Source organism: Cupressus sempervirens, chromosome 3 (genome assembly GCF_028749045.1).
Source record: "Cupressus sempervirens isolate cs-2001-9-10 chromosome 3, ASM2874904v1, whole genome shotgun sequence".
Lineage (NCBI taxonomy): Eukaryota > Viridiplantae > Streptophyta > Pinopsida > Cupressales > Cupressaceae > Cupressus > Cupressus sempervirens.
Genome location: NC_143120.1, coordinates 745338800 through 745356524, shown reverse-complemented (window position 1 = coordinate 745356524; position 17725 = coordinate 745338800). Strand labels below are relative to the sequence as shown.

General features: G+C 32.0%; 1 protein-coding gene across 9 annotated transcripts in view; it reads left to right on the top strand.

The window, feature by feature from the left end:
* Nucleotides 1–17725, top strand: part of LOC149568972 (MADS-box transcription factor 21-like) — a 376483-nt gene that overhangs the window by 135996 nt on the left and 222762 nt on the right. The gene's annotated exons all lie outside the window — the stretch shown is intronic.

The window sequence follows — 17725 nt, the reverse complement described above, 5'->3', positions numbered from 1 at the left end:
TTGTTGAAAAGAAAAATCATAACATCATGATGATTGACATTGCTTCTACTCTTAATTATTGAATTTGATGAAGTCAAAATTTATAGTACATCTTATGATATGTGGATCAAACTAAAAGTAATCTATGGAGGAGATGATAATGTAAGAAAAGCTAAAGTTGAAAGTTTCAGAGGATAATTTGATCAGATGAAGATGAGAGAAGATGAAAACGTTGCAAAATATGTTGAGGGAATTAAAGCAAGTGTGAGAGCAATCAAAGCATCTGGAGAAGACATTGATGACAAAATAGTTGTAAGCAAGGTACTCAAAACCCTTCTTCCTATCTATGTAATTAGAGTGTCTACTATTGAAGAAATGAGATGTGATCCAAATAGCAATATAACTTTGGATGTTGTAGTTGGAAGATTGACAACTTTTGAGTTGGATAACTAAATATGTCCCTAGTTCCAAAGTTATTAGTTCTGCATTTGAAGCCAATCTTTCACTCAAGAAAAAGGGTAAGAAATCAAAAGCCAATCAATCAAAAAGTAAAGAAGAAGAAGAAGAAGAAAGTTCATATAGTAATCTTGAAGTTGTAGAAGCCCTACTTGTAAGGAAATATTCTAAAGGTAGAGGAAAGTACAAAGATAAGATTCCTCTAATATGTTTCTCTTATGAAGAAGTTGGTCACATTGCTACAAGGTGCCTAGACAAAGAAGACAGAGATGAAAAGAAAGAAATAAGTTCAAAGGCAATAAGGACTTCAAAAATTGCAGCCACTACAAGGACAAAGGTAAGAAATATTGTTTTATGGCTAAAGATTCTAATAACAAAGAAGATAAAATGGTATATATTGTTGTAAACGATGAATCTAATGATGAAGGAGATAAAATGGCACTTATTTCTCATGTTAGCAAAAATGATACATGGATTATTGATAGTGGTTGGTTGTTCGCATCATATGACTGGAGACAAAACAAAGTTTGAACACATGGAACATTATGATGGTGGTAGTGTGAGATTTGGAAATAATGAACCTTGTTACATAAAGGGAAAAGGATGTATCTCATTAACCAATGAACTTAGATGCGATAATGCTTATTGGGTTGAAGGACTAAAGCATAATCTATTGAGTGTGGCACAGTTGAATAACATTGGATTCAAGCTAGATTTCATGAATGGAAAGGCCAAACTATTGGATGGAAAATGAAATCTTGTTGGATCCGGGAAACAAACAAAAGGTAATCTATTCTATCTAGATGTCAGTGAATTCCATCTTTTATTTCTCAAGTTGAAGAAATTTGGTTATGGAACAAAAGATTATGTCATGTAGACTTTGACAATCTGGTCAAGATAAGAAAAAATAGAAGAGTAAGAGGTATTCCTAACTTGAGAAAACTTGATATGGGTCCATGCAAAAATTATCAAATTGGTAAGATGAAAAAACCTAGTTTCAAAAGAAAGAACTATCATTCTAAAGAAGTCTTAAAGCTTGTACATACAGACTTATGTGGACCTAGTGGAATAGAGAGTTACAGTGGAGATAATTTTTTCATTCTTTTTCTTGATGATTACTCTAGAATGATGACTATAATGTATCTAACAAAAAAGTATCTAGTAAGAGTAGAAAAAGAAACTAGAAAGAAGCTGAAATTTTTGAGATCAAACAGAGGTGGTGAATTTATTTTTAATGATTTTAGTGAATTTTGCATTGAAAAAAGAACTAAGAGATAGGTATCAGCCCTTGGTACATCTCAGCAAAATGGTATAGTTGAAAGAAGGAATAGATCCATCATGGATTGTGCAAGAACATTAATGATAGAAGAGAATGTTGCAATCAAATACTAGAAGGAAGCAGAAAGTACTATAGTTCATACCTTGAATAGAGTATAGTTGAAGAAAGACTCAAATCAAACTCCTTATGAACTATAGTATGGCTACAAACCTAATTTAAGTTACTTGAAAGTATTTGGTAGAAAAGTTATATCTTGAAAGAATATAGGAGAGGTAAATTTGATGTCAAAGGTGATGAAGGCATATTCCTAGGATACTCCTATAGAAGTAAAGCATACAAATGCTTGAATTTGTCTACTTATAAAATCATAGAAAGTGCACATGTGAGAATTAATGAGTTTGTAGAAAAGAGTGAAGAAGAGAGCAACAAAGAACCTGAGGATTATAGAAGATTTGTTTACTATGAACCTGATACTTTTCCAAATCTATCTGGAAGTTAGGAGGCCTCATCTCCCAATACCCCAAAGTCTCCAAAAGCTATCAAATTGCAACTAGTGCAACCCAAGTCAAACTCTAAAGGACTTGAATCATGGTTAGAAGCTACTAAGCTATTGCTAGAGAAAACCAAGTCTGATGGACCTGAGTCATAGATAGTGGGACCCGAGCTTAATATAGAAGATCATGAAGAAGTTAGTGAAACAAACTCCAAATCCAAAGTACCTATGTTAGCAAGATATGTCAGAAGGCATCATGCACCTAATCAAATCATTGAAGATAAGTCATATGGAACAATGACAAGAAACCAATTAAAAGGTACATTTTTGCTTGTTGAAGTTGAACCTAGAAATGTTAAAGATGCTTTAGATAATGAAAGTTGAATTCAAGTAATGAATGAGGAAATAGAACAAATAGAGAGGAAAAAAACTTGGGCTCTTGTTCCTAGACCCATGGATAAAAATGTAATTGGTACAAAGTGGGTATTCAAAAATAAGCTAAATGGTAATGGAGAAATTTCTAGAAACAAAGCAAGGTTAGTGTGTAAATGTTATTCTCAAGAAGAAAGTATTGATTATGGTGAAACTTTTGCTCCTATTTCAATATTAGAAGGTGTTAGAACTTTACTATTATATGCAGCTCACCAAGGATTTAAAGTTTATCAAATAGATGTAATATTTGCATTCTTGAATGGAATTCTTGATGAGGAAGTCTGTACATAGAACAACCTGAAGGTTTTGTAGATCCTATAAAAAGAGATATGGTCTATAGATTACATAAAGCATTATATTGTCTCAAGTAAGCTCCCAGAGGTTGGTATGAAAGACTTCATAACTACTTGATAAAGATTGGTTTTTAAAGAACAAATGATAAGAATAGTTTTTATATCAAAGAAGGACCAAACAAAAAGATTGTGTTGGTAGAAATATTCATGGATGACACTTTATTTAGAGGAAATGATGACTTGTGCAAGATATTTTGGAAGAAATGAGTAAAAAATTTGAGACGTCTATGTTTAGAGATATAAAATTCTTTCTTGGATAGTAAATCTAGTAGAAGAAAGATGGTATCTACATTACTCAATCTAAATATATCAAGGAGTTACTAAAGAAATTTGGAATGGAAGATTCAAGACTAGTTGGAACTCTTATGTCTACTAGACATAAGGTTTCCAAAAATGATGATTCTAAGGAGGTAGATCAAACCATATACAGATCAATGATTGGAAAATTGTAGTATGTAGTGCATACAAGGCCTGATATTGCATTAGCAATTGGTATGGTGGCAAGATTCTTAGAAAATTTGAAAGAAAATCACATGATGGCAATCAAAAGAATCATGAGATATCTGAAAGGTACTGAAGATTATGGTTGATAGTACAAAAAAAGGAGGCAATTTAAATTAGGAAGCATACACAGATGCTGATTGGGAAGGAAGTGTTGATGACAGAAAGAGCACCAATGGTGGAGCATTCTTTCTTGGTAAAAGACTAGTGCCTTGGACAAGCAAGATATAGAATTTTATTTCTCAGTCCACAATAGAGGTAGAATATGTGGTAGTAGTAGTTTATTGTTCTAAAATTGTTTTGTTCAAGAAATTGTTGGCAAGTATGAAGATAGAGATCAAAGATCCAGTGGTTATATATTGTGATAACAATAGTACAATTAATATATCAAAGAATCCAGTGATGCATACAATAATAAAACACATTGTTATAAAATTTCATTTTTTGAGAGAATTGGTACAAGATAAAGAGGTAATATTGGAATATGTGAATACTTAAAAAAAATTGTAGAAATATTCACTAAGCCATTACCTAAGAATCCATTTCTGTATCTAAGAGGTAGTTAGGGGTCATTCCCCTATCTAAAGCTCACTAAGTGAAGTTTAGTAATGCATCAACTAGAGCATGTTGAAGATCAGTCAATTGATGTCGTATTAACAAGGGAATATTACAAATGAATCAGTACATGAGGTACATTGATATTCATTGAATATTGTCTTTGGCATGAAATTTCAAAGAGGGAGAAGTTTACTATCATATCTCATAGAAAATTTATAAAGAGAAAGAAATGTCAATGAAGGAAAATGAACTTGGTCTGATATCAAAGGTAGAGGTTTGCTATCAAAAGAAGATATTGAAGGCGGAGTTTTGTTGAAAGAGGAAGGAACTGAAGGTAGAGGGAGTTCACATTGATAGAGGGAGTTGAGTTCTCATGGATGAGAATTGGAATGAAACTATGGATATGTTCCTTACTTTATTCTTGGTCTAAAATTTCATTGCATTATGATATTTTGTGTTGCCATCAATGCCAAAGAGAGAGATTATTGGAAACAATTGATTTATTTTGCATTGTTTTTAATGTTACACAAAATGTCATATCATTTTTTAGTCAATATAGGTCGAGCTCACTCAAACATTGAAGATAGTTTCCTATGTCTGTCAAGCATTGTGGAGTTGGCCTAGTTCAAAAGACAGTGTCTACCAAGCTCACTCAAGTGACAATGTAAAGCTTACAAAAGCTGAGTGTTAGCTAAGATCACTAAATTAATGAAGGAAATGTTGGATGGAACCAGTGTTAACTGAGCTCACTTATTTACTAAAGGAAATTTTTGAATATATAGTGTTAACCAAGTTTACTTGGTTAACACAGAAAAAATGCTTTGATTTAGTGTCTACCAAGTAGGGTTAGCTAACGAAGGATTTTCTTGTTTTGGCATATTGAGTTAAATAGTTTTGTTTGTTGGTTCTAGCCAAATAAGAAGATGAAAATTAATTATTCTAAGTTATATTCAAGTTAACTTGATAATGTGTAAGATATAAATATAAGGTCAAGTTGAGGATTGAATATGTGGATCATAATTAAAGATTTGATGATGCTTACAGGAAAAAATTAGAAGGATAAGCAGAATATCCTTGTTGAGATGCAAAGATACATTTGATTAGGAAGGATCAAGTATACATGCCAAAATTAAGATCTATAATCAAAAATTAGGTCATCTCAACTCTCTAACCATTGTAGTAGTGATCTAAATCTATTAATAAACTTGGCTTAACAGCTATTTGTAAATCCTCCAACAAGGTGGCATTTCTATTGAATTGTCTAAAGATCTCTTAAAGGTCCACTCCTAATAGGGTGATTAAATACTCTAATAGGATCACACCTAATAGTATATTTTGTAACCTTTAATAGGGTTGGCTACTAATAGGGCTCACTTCAGAAGAGTAAAAATTAGTAACTAGTTGCAATTAGTGGTTTTTCCTAGATTAGGTTTCCATGTTAAAATCTTGGTGTCAATTGTGTTCATTCTAATTCTTTTATGTTTTTTAAACTAAGTTAAAGTAACATCAATCATAGATAATATCTTTAGATTTTTATGTTAAACATTTTCTGAGCTATTTTAGTGTTTACTAAGTTTAAAAAAAAAAAATTGTGTGTTTATCGAGTTACAATAGAGTTTAGTTTTGATTTGTATTGACATCTAAGGGATCTAGAATTATTTTTTTGTGGTAACTGATTCACTCCTCCCCTCTTAGTTATTCCTCTTATATTTCCAACATAAACAACATGACTTAGGGATCAACAATCTCCCCCTTTGACATTAGTGGAAGAACACTTTGTCATGATCAAAACTTTACAAAAATGAAACACAAGTACTCCCCCTTAGAATATAATCCATATCTTAACTTGTTATATTATGTGCATGTTCTTTCTCTACATTAAATTGGTATATACATGTTCAAAACTTAAAAATTCATAAAAATCCCCTTGATCATCCTTATTCATTATCAATGTCATCCTAAATCATGATCATTATCTATCCTCCATATTTTTTCACTCATGCTTGTTGGGGTGGAGGATTCAAACCAAACTTATCCAAAAATAGTTTGTGAATTTGTAAAATGTTTCTCAATGTGTTTTCATAGTTATTCCTTATGGATTCAATGGCATGAATCTCTATCTCCAATTTGGTTGCTAGATCCACCATGCTATCAATAAATGACAAAATTTTGGACCAATATGGACTAACTATTTTGCATTCTTCAAATCCATCTACATAACCTCAAGATGAGATGTCATCATGGCTTGAATTGAAATCATTTTTTCTCTAACTTTTTATACTCTATAGTCAACTTTGTAATCCTTATTTGTTGAAACTTGATCTTTGATAAATGTACAATATTGGAACTAGCATATGTGGTTAGTGTATTGGCAATATACTACAAGTCATGTTCTAACTTATCCACCCTTTCTCTAATTTCCTTAGTGTATGTTGATCTATCACACAAATCTCTAAATATTATATGTGCATTTCTAGAAACTTATTCTAAATTAGTCACAAGTTTTGACACCTCAACCTATCTAAAAGAAATTTATTCTTCAAAATCACATATGCCCTTCTTTTTCAGCACAAACTTATTAGTGTATTCCTTAATAGCTATAGACATATTTATTTTATCTAAATCAATACATAACTTGGGCTAATGTAGCCTCTCTCATTTGTCTCTCAATGGTTAGCACATGTTTCTATTTTTTATCTAACTTATTGTAAAGTTCCTCAATATTTAACTTTCCTAGCTCTATGGATGTATATTTAAAATTGATCATCATATCAATTATTATTTCTTCCACTTTCTCCTTATCTTCTTTACTCAAGTTATCAAAATTAATGAAATGAAAACCAAATAATCCTATAGTATTTCTAAGATTGTCACACACCTTGTCAATTTTTTGAGGTTGCTTATTTACTAAAACTTTAAATTGGCTCAAGTCATGAGACTTGGTCCTTTTTTCTTCTTCTTCTTTTTATTATTTTTCACTACAAGTTTTCTTCTTGGTTTCTTCACTAATTTACTCATCTCATCCTCTTTAGATGTTGCATTTATAATTTTTGCACTTGGCACTGGTGCAGGCTTGGTGATTTTTACAACTCCTTTCTTCAATGGCTTGAAAGTTGTAGGACTAGTTGCCTTAGATCTCCATCTAGTGATACTTTTTGGTGTGGTTGTGGATTTGGTAACCACCTTATTTAAACTTTTATTTACCTTTGGTTCAACCACAATGATATCTTTTCATTCGGTTTCCTTGCGCTTGGCAACAACTAATACCTTACCTTTACCTCCATGCTCTTCTTCAGTATCACCTTCATCTTCTTCTCCATGGCTATGGTCTTTACCTTTTCCTTTTTTTATCTATAGTGGTATTTCAAAAATAGTACCCTCTAAGCTTTCTATCATCTTCTTTCTTTTTGTTTCCAACTTAGGAACCTTGGTTTGCATCATCACCTTAATTTTTATTTTCTCATATGTGATAAGAGGTTTAAAATTCTTGTTTATCTCCTCATCTAATATTGTTGTGATAGTTTTTGAAGCTTCATCAATTTTTACCTCATAGTAAAGAGGTCTTAACCATGCAACTCTTGGAATCATAGCTTGAACATAAGTATAGTCAACATCAGCTAGAAAACACATGTGATCACGAAACTAGTATATTACTAACTTGGGTATTCTAAACCTATTCTTCATTTTCTCTTTGAACTCGTCAAAATAGCCATCCATGATTATTTCAAAATTTTCACCCATCTGACTAACAAAGTCACTAATTTATTGGGTTATTGGACTTTTTTTTCCTCCATGCAACACCTCATAGGCTTGGGAACAAATTTTTTATATAAAAGAGAATACAAATAATTAGGGAACCAGACATATAAGAGTTGTTTCCTATCTTCCTTATCTCTTCTAGGTTCTCTGCAAGTTGATTTAGCTGAAGATCTACCAAATCATAGTTGTGATCCTTCTTCACCATCTTTTAGCCCACATCAACTACAACACCTAGCATGTTACTCAATCATCTCGACTTGTATAAATTTTATGCAATGACTCTTAGATTGAACTCAATCTTGAGATCTTCAATTTTATTGATTGATAGTCCCATGTCATTCCACTTTTCCTTTGTATTAGCTTCAATTGCATTTTTTTCTTTGCATCAAATAGTTTTATCCATATTTGTAATAGGGTATCCTGTAACATGTTGCACAACTATCTTGGTGATATTTATTAGTTCATTCTCAAGCCATAACTTCATATCATGAATACGACTCAAAATAATCTTGATCCATTTCACTTTGAAATTCCTTAGAAAATCTAGGGCCTCTATTAACCCTTTCTTAGCCACTACCTTGTATTCATCTTTTAGTCTACCATTTTTGAGTAAACTATCATATGCATTCCTTATCTCAAAGTCACAAATTTCTCCTATCTTGCACATATAACATGACCTCACATCATGTACTATAATTACTCGTGGTGGAATAGAAGATAATGCACCTAAGGAATCTCCTTTCAATGCAACATTTGGATATGCCTTGAACTTTGATGGAGGACATGCTTCATTTCTTGCCAATTGAGAATTGCTTCCCTTCAATAAAATTTTCTTCTCACTTGTAGATGCAAAGGATGTCATTTCTAAACTTAGGGTTTGAACTTTGAATTCCTATGCAACTTGGAAAATTGTAAGTTCATTGCACTTTCCAACAAATATCAATGATATGCTTTGAATTCCTTTGCAATCTCTTCTAAAAGATCATTCGATGCTTGAATTCACTCTACACTCTAAAAACTTGATCACTTGGTGCCCAAAATGACTTTGAAAATTTTCTATATACCATAGAAATTTGGCATTGGGGGCTAATAAATACTCTATATAGATAGTAGATGACATGCAGTTATCTCGGCCAACTCAATGAAATTGGGCACTCATGTTACCACTCATTTTTATTGGTCATGACCTTGAATCAATTTGTATTGGATTTGCACTTGTCACTCCAATCTCCAATTGTTCATATAGTAGCTTTGTCCATGCAACAACTCGGTCATGCTAAATTCTCAACTTGACACCAAAATTCATCTTAACTCAAACATTAGATTATGTCCCTATGCATCTATCATTATGCTAATTTGGACTTAAGTGCATATGGTAATAGGAACTAATGTATGACTTATCCATTTTTTACATAGTTCTATACATAACTTTTCATCTAATTTAAGGTGGGGGATCACCTAATCTATTAGATTTGGTTATCACAACTTTTCCATTGGAATTGTTTCCTCCATTAGACTTCTTCCTCCATGTTTAATTTATTTCATTCCTTACTTCTTCAGCATTGACCTTTTCCTTTCCATTGTTCACTTCAATATTGGGTGATGGTGCTTAGTTCATACAATCCTTTCTTAGATGATTGACCTTCTAATACTTGAAACATACTAGTCAAAAATTTCTCTAGTTTCTATATCTTCCTCTTTGATGTATCCTAACACAGTTTTCTACAATGTGTCAATATTTTCAACATTATTGACAATTTATCCAAGTATTGTAATCCCAATTTATGGCATTACCTTTCTTAGGTGCTTTTCCTTGACCTTTATGTATCTAATTATTATTGTTTTTATATATATAATTGTGTGGCTTATGACCATAATTCTAACAAGTATAATAGTAACCCTCAAATCTAGAATTAGTTAATGTCTTATTGACCTTTGATCTATACTCATGTGCTTGATGACCTTGTTTGTTGTAAGAGAAATAATAACCATTGAATTTGGGTTTAGGGTTTGACTTACCACTATTTCTCCTACAAATATTTTCTATGTGGCCTAGCTTTCCATGGTGATAGCATGTAGGATTCTTTTTCTTTGTTTTTGTAGTCACATTCCTTTCTTTTCCTTTCTTTGATGGTTTTCCTTGCTTCGCACCTGATTTGAACTTGACATAGCCTAGTCCAGGGGTATCATGATCTACCCTTGGTGAATTCATCTATTCATTAAGAAATCTCATAGATTCTTTAGTTTTGTTCAACCTCTCATTAAATTAATTTTCAGCCTTCAACTCATTCACTAATTTGTCATTCCAAGATTTTAGATTTGCAATCTTTAGCTCCTTTCTTAAAATCTCATGATTTACACTTAGCAACTAATTTATTATGTCAAATTGATTATGGGTCAACTTATATACTTCATTGATTCTTTCATCAAGTCTTGTAGCCATCTATCTCTTATCTTCATCTACCATTATTTTGTCTTCTTCATCCTTTTCTTTATCTTCCTTGGCATTTTTATTTTGTTTAATTACACCACATAGCATTAGTCCTTGCATCTCATGTTCTCTTTTGAATGCTCTAACTTCCTCATTTAGAATATTGTTCCTCTTCAATATATTTCCTATTGTTGCATTAGATTCACTTGAACTTCCTTCATCACATAGTTTTTCAATGGTCTCTTCTTTGTATTGGGTGTCATTTTGTTGAATTTTCATCTCTTTCATTCTCTTCAAGGATTTCCTTAATGTCTCATTTGCAGCCTTGACTTTTTCATATACCCTTGAACATCAATATTTTGGTTCTCAATTATCTTTTCCAATTTATAGGCTTCCATCTTCAAGATCTTTAACTCCCAAGTGGTTAGAGTTATACCAAGAATACATTTGACTAATACCAATTGATGAAAATTAAAAGGGAAAGTATGATACTGAAAGGAGGCATGAATCATGATCTATAAAACTTCTTGTATTTCAAACATAAAACATATTTGATATCAGCACATAAACCCTCATTTATATATTAAGATTATATCAATTTAACCATTCACATCATCATAATATTATATCTAACTTCTAACTACATGAATGTAAACTTAGAATCATATAAATCATTAACATAGAAATTTAGTAATGCAGAAATCTTCCAAGGTGAAGGAAAAATTACGGTGGGGATGACACACATAAAATCTTCACTACTATAGTAATAAATTATGCCTATTAAGGCTACAATATTTGATCACTTATGATGATCTACCCTATGAGAGGTATGCCCTGATAAAGGCTAAAATAACTGCTAGGTTCTACCTTGATTAAAGGATTTTTACATCACAACTAAGTGAGTAATCAATTAGGAGATTTACAAAAGTATGTTAAAGCTACTATATTAAGATATTTAGGCCCTGAAATGCCTATTAGAATGCTTAGTACATGGTGGTTTAGTATGCACTTACAACGCTAATATCAAATATCCTCTATGCAATTTAATATCACCTTATTATAATTGATCTTCTTTTATCTTTGCTTGAAATTTTACATAGCACTACTCAGTCTCTTCTATCTCTAACACTCGAATTCACCTTCAAAACTTTCCATGCAAGAAAACTCTTCATCCATACATTCCCACACCTGAACTAAGTCATAGACTCTCCTTAAATAGAAATTTGGGTGAGCCTTCTAGATCTAAATCAATGATCTAGATTCATTTCATTTTTCACTTAGTCCTTACAATTTTCTGATTGGTGGATTACCTCATATAGGGATTAATGATTTTCCATTAGAAACGTAATCACCTCCTTGATTACCTCTTTGATATTCAAAACATGCTTCCAACTTGATAATAATAGTTTACATAATATTTACTTTCATTCCAAACAAATAGGTGAAATTGTGTTACTCAGCACTTACACTAAATTGGCACTCAACATGAACTGTTTCATCCTTCTATCCTTCAACCTTAACTACACTTGGTGTATACTAAATTACTCTAACTCTATATCGCTTGACATCAGATACTATCCCTAATAAACTCAACAATCACTATATTTCTTAGGGACCACTATCTTTCTTAGTAATAACTTCTTCTCTACACATATCTTGAAATTTTTGTAGGTCTTCATTACTTTTCTTAGTCTATATAAGATGGCTTCGTTGGAGTGATGACCAAACAAACCTACCTTAGGAATTACTAAGTGTTTAACATTGATATAAAATATGACTTAGGGATCAACAAAATATGATGAATGCTTCAATGTAGATCTTCTCCCTTGATGGCCAACAATAAGCTAGATCTTGAAGAGGAAATACCCAAAAAGGGTCATTAATGCTAGATAGAAATATCCCTGCTTTAAATTCTTGAAAATCTTGAATACTTGAACTCCTCAAATGCAAAAGATATAAATCTTCATTTGAGAGAAATATCTTGAGTTATTAAATGAATGATATTCTTGAGATATGAAAATTAACCCTCCAAGTCTCCTTATATATAAGTTTTCAAGTGAGAAAACAATATAGGATGACTAGATAAAGGTGGTCAAAATAGTTAAACCCCCAAGGCCTTTCAATCCCTAAGCTCCAAGACCTCTAGAGACTAGATCAACCTAGGTCAACCTATTCTAAAATAGGTTGACCTGATTTGATCTAATCCTGGAGATCAAGTCCAAGAAGCCACAAAGAGAAGGGGAAAATACCAGAAGGAATAAGGTGGAAAGAGGAAGAAAAGGAAGGAAAAGGAGATCGAGAAAAGGAATATCTATGGTCCAAAGAGGGCATAATGAAGAGGGGGCTAAAAGGTCTTAGAAGGAAAGGGAATCCATTTTAAGATAGTATATATAGCCTCCACTTTAGCAAGTGTATGAATTTCCTAAAACTCATGGTAAAGTAGATCAAAAGAAAAAGAGAAAATATTATCATGATTTAGGAGGAAAAGAAATTATCAATCCCCCAACAAACTTGAGTCTTTGTCATGCTCAGAATCATAATAAGAGAGATAAGTACTATGATAAAGGGGTGTAGTTACTTTTCAATAAGGTTTGTGTGCCCTATTGTAAACCATTCAATAGAAAGGCAAAGAGGGGAAAGGCCTCAACAAAAGAAAAAGGGGGTGGAATTGAATAGTCTAGAAGGTGTGTGTGGCATGCTATTCAACCCATAAAAGATGAACCAAATGGTATATCAAGTGTGTATGTCATGCCAATCAATCCACCAAGGGATTCAAGTTCAAGGGAACTCCATGCCCGAAAGAAGAACCAAAAAGTGACCCCAGCATAAGGATATGTGTGTCCTTAGGATATCACAACAAGACCAAGCTTCTTAAATTGTTAATATTCAAAACAAGGGTCAAAATAAGGATTGAGCCTTTGAAATCCTTAATAGTTTAGAGAGAGATCCAAAAAGAAAAGAGACCAAGCCCCCAAGAATTATGCTTGGAAACTAAGAGGAAAAAGTGAGAGAGGGGATAAACATGAAATAACAATGCATAGATTTGGATATATCTTAGAAATCATACCAAGCACTTAAGGTTAAAGTACTCCAAGTTATACATAGAATCTGTATTTGTATTCCATGGACAAAGGATAAGTGAAGTGTATGCCCTCACATTAAAGAGAATGAAAACACCTTAATGGGATAAATGGATTTAATAGAAGCATACATGCATACACTAAATAATGTTTCCACTATGGCATGCCTTTAACAAGAGAGATATATCAAGGGAAACTAGAACATTAAAAAAAAAATCACAAAAGGATCTACTAAATTTGGGGTCAGTGTGATCAAATGATAACATGCAATATTATATCAAGTATGAAAATATCATCATTCCCTAAAGGAGGTAGAACTACTATATAATTGAGGAAAAGATACAAAAGAGCTATGGAGAAGATTCTTTTTGGGCCAATAACATGGAGACCAAAATGGATCAGTGCTACCATATCATAAGAAAACAAGAAGACTATACAAGATCATTTGTATGAACAATATCACAAGCACGACATAACACATTACAACATATAAAATAAAAAGAGATAAAAATAGAAGAATGTTTATGATAGGTTTATCACTTTATCCTCTTGATCTCAACAAAGCAACGAGGATAGTCTAAAGCAATCAAAAAACAAAACATAAAACACAACAAGGGACTACTATGATGAATAAATTCCACTTAAAGCATTTTTCATGCCCCCTCCCCCCTCTCATTATGAAATTCTAGGGGAAGGATGGTGACTCATGAGAGGAACAATATCCATTATAGTAGGAATCATGAAAATTTCTAAGCAAGGACTTTGAGAGTCACTATGCTCATTACTAGAAGTAATTGTAAGTTGTGTAGAAATCATGTTAGGAAAATCACTATCCCTATCAATTATTTCTTCATCACTACTGTCTAAAGTATCTTCCATGTATAGATTAATTAGAATCCAAAATATGAATAGAATCATCATGTTTATCCAATTGTATAATTTTACATTGTTTAACTTCCTCCAAATACTCATGCATAGTTTGATCAAAGGAAGGTAAAGGTTGAGATAAATATGTAGGTTAAGAAGGAAGAGAATGAGTTGTAGCCTTATCTTTAGTTTGTAATTTCTTGCGATTCTAACAAGCATGTTAATTATGAATAGTCTTACAAGATACAATAGAAGGATTAGGATCAACTACCATAGTTCCAAAGAAGGAACACCAATGGGTTTAGTAGACGTAGAGGGGAGAATAGATTCAAAAGTATGAGTAGTAGGTCAAACAAGGGGAGGTGAACAACACTTAGGAAGACTTAGTTCTATAATCTTTGCTACTTTATTTCTTTGATAGTTTCTATAGAGATTATCAGGATGAGTAGGTGGTTTTTCAGGACAAGATGGCCAATAAAAATTAATCTTGGCATAATCTCTGGGATACTGTGGTTTATAAAGAGAATTATTAATAGCAATAATGTTTCCATTATGAGGAAATTTAAGAAATTTATGAATATGAGAAGCTATAGCCTTCGTGGAAGAAAGCCATGGAATATGAAGCTTAACTTGATATTAATCAGAAGTAGGAATAATAATGAAGTTAGTAAAAATAGATTTCCCTAATAAAGTAACAGGTAAAGTGATGAACCTTAAGGGTGATAGAGAAAATGATTACAAGTTTGAATCCACATAGGAATAGTATCATAAGTATCTCTATTTAGTCCTTTTTTAAAAGTTTTTCTTTGGTGATAACATTCCCAAAAGAGGAAGGATCAACCAAAGTACCACAAGAAGGAATATGACAAACTCTAGGAGTGATTTAAAGAGGACCATTAGGTTCCTTAAATATATCATACTAACTAAATCAAATAATAGGTGTATGTTTAGGTTTAGGTGGAGAAGAAATTAGAGATTGGCGTGCTAACTCAACATGACTAACCACATGATTTTCTTCTTGTATCTTCTCATCATAATCAATATGGTGATCGAAAGAAGGTTGATTAATAATGTTCACTAAGCAAGAAGGTAGAGGATTAGTATAAATCTACAAATTTTGATTAGGTGGTGCAATATAATTATTCATGCTATTAACTTGAGTATTAATAAATATAGCCTTAGAATCAATAAGATCTTGAATAGAATTCTTCAAACCATAACACTTTTGAGTATCATGACCTGGTTGATGATGATATTCATAGAAATAATTTGAATCAAAAGACTTAGGCAATGGTTTACTAGTATCAATAGGATGACTAGGAGGAAGATTAAGGACACAAGTATGGATCAACTTAGTCATCACCTCAGACAAAGGCATAGATAAAGGAGTATACTGACGATTAGGATGAAATATAGAGGAAAACGTAGTAGTACCTCAAGATGTATTAGTCACTTGATCATCAATTGTATTTGTAGACTTTATTTTGATGAAATTTTTAGGTTTAGATAACTTTTTTAAATTTCTAGTGTCATCACTCTTATCACTAGAAATAGGAGCCATCAGAGTAGAGCTCTCAAGTTGAATCACTTTTAACTAGTAATGGTAAATCACTTCACACAGATGTGAAAAGGAGGTATACTTAGTAAGGAGAATCTTACCCCTAATGTATTTTTGTAGATTATAAATAAAGATACATTGAATATCATGATTAGGCATAGGATAAGAAATTTGACCATACAAATGTTTAAGTATACCAATAAATTTAGTAACTTTCTCTTTTACATTTTTCTTACAATGCATTAAATTAGTTAAAGAAATTTGAGGACCAATATTATTCTAAAATTGTTGAAAGAAAGAATTAGTAAGAGTTTGAAAAGAATCAATAGAATAAGGAGGTAGAGAGCAATACCATTGCAAGGCTCTATCCCTAAAAGTACGTGGGAACAACTTATCCATAAACCTATAGTCCTTGGAAAAATCACTACATATAGTATGGGAAGTTTTAACATAAATTATGGGATCTCTCTTACCATTATAAGCCTCAATATGAGGTATTTCAACACATTATAGAATAATAGCATTAAGGATATCTAATGAAATGGGATTATCAACATGACATGTAGGAATATTGTACTTAGATTGAGTTATTGAGCAAGTTTTTTTGGTAAGGTGATGATGGTTTGAACCAATGTACTAATGGTAGGATTGGAAGAAACACTAGTAGGCATAGGTATACTAGATGGATTATGAAATTTATATTAAGTGGAAGGAATATGAAAGGATGTTGGTGAAGTATTAGAAGGAATGAGTAAATGGTTTGAATAAGTAAAAGGAATGCCATTATTTGAAGGTAATGAAGAAGGAAGGGAAGTAGGAGGAATACTCATAGCAAGTGAAAGGATAGGAAGACCAACACTTAAAGGAGTTATCACTTGGGAATAAGTAGTGATAAGAGACAAATCATATGTAGGTATGTTGTAAAGAGTGGTAGAAATCGAGATGGAAGGTCCAATAGCTATGGAAGGAAGAGGATATCCTTAGAATATTATGTCAAAGACTTAGTATGAGTATCAATAAGGTGAGATATACCACTTAATACCGAGATATTATTATCATCATTATTATTTAAAACTTCCTAAGAGCTTCAAAAACCACAACACTATCATGATTTTGATTTTCCTAAGCAAGCCAAGTTTCCAATTTATCAAATTTACTAGAAAGCTTATCAATTTGTGAAGGAGGAAATCTTAAAGCATCATCTTCATTATTAGATGAGTGAGAAAATTTATGAACCATTATAGGATTAAGATCATCAATAAAAAATTGAGTGTCATCATGAGTCTTGGGAATAAAAGAGAAATCATGATCAAAAGAGTCCATGAGTCTATAGCTTCGCCTAACAAGAATTTTATATGTTGGACTTCGTGTAATTAAGCTCATAAAAGAGGAGATCACAAAAAGAAACCTTGATGAGATCTAACCATGAAAATATAATAAAGAGAATAAAATAAATATAAAACCACAAATGAGATAGCCAAATCTAAATCGGTGATAAAATACCTCAAAATAAATGATCTAACTCCAAAAAGAAAGGGGCAAAAGCTAGGTTCACCAAAAGAATGTAAGCACCCAATAAAATGAAAAGGAGTGATCTCACACCACAAAAGAAAAATTTTATGGATTTAGGTTCACCAAAATGTTTAGGGGGGCATGGGAGACACTTTAAATAGTGTTGCAGATCTCCCAATTCTAAGGTCCACTAAGTCATTCAAATATGTGTGTAAGGTAAAGAGGAGAATTTCCAAATATGATTCCACTTAAGATCCAAATTACTTTATCTAGGACCCAAAGTAAGTAGGGTGCTAATACAAAATTTTAATTATAAAGGGGAATGCAATAAGGAAATATACTCTATTTGACCCTTGATAGGATGATGTGAATGTAAAATTGAACTAATTATTTAAATAAGATAAATCTAGATGCTAAGTAAACACAATCAATCCAATTAAGATATTAATTAGGGTAAAGATATAAAA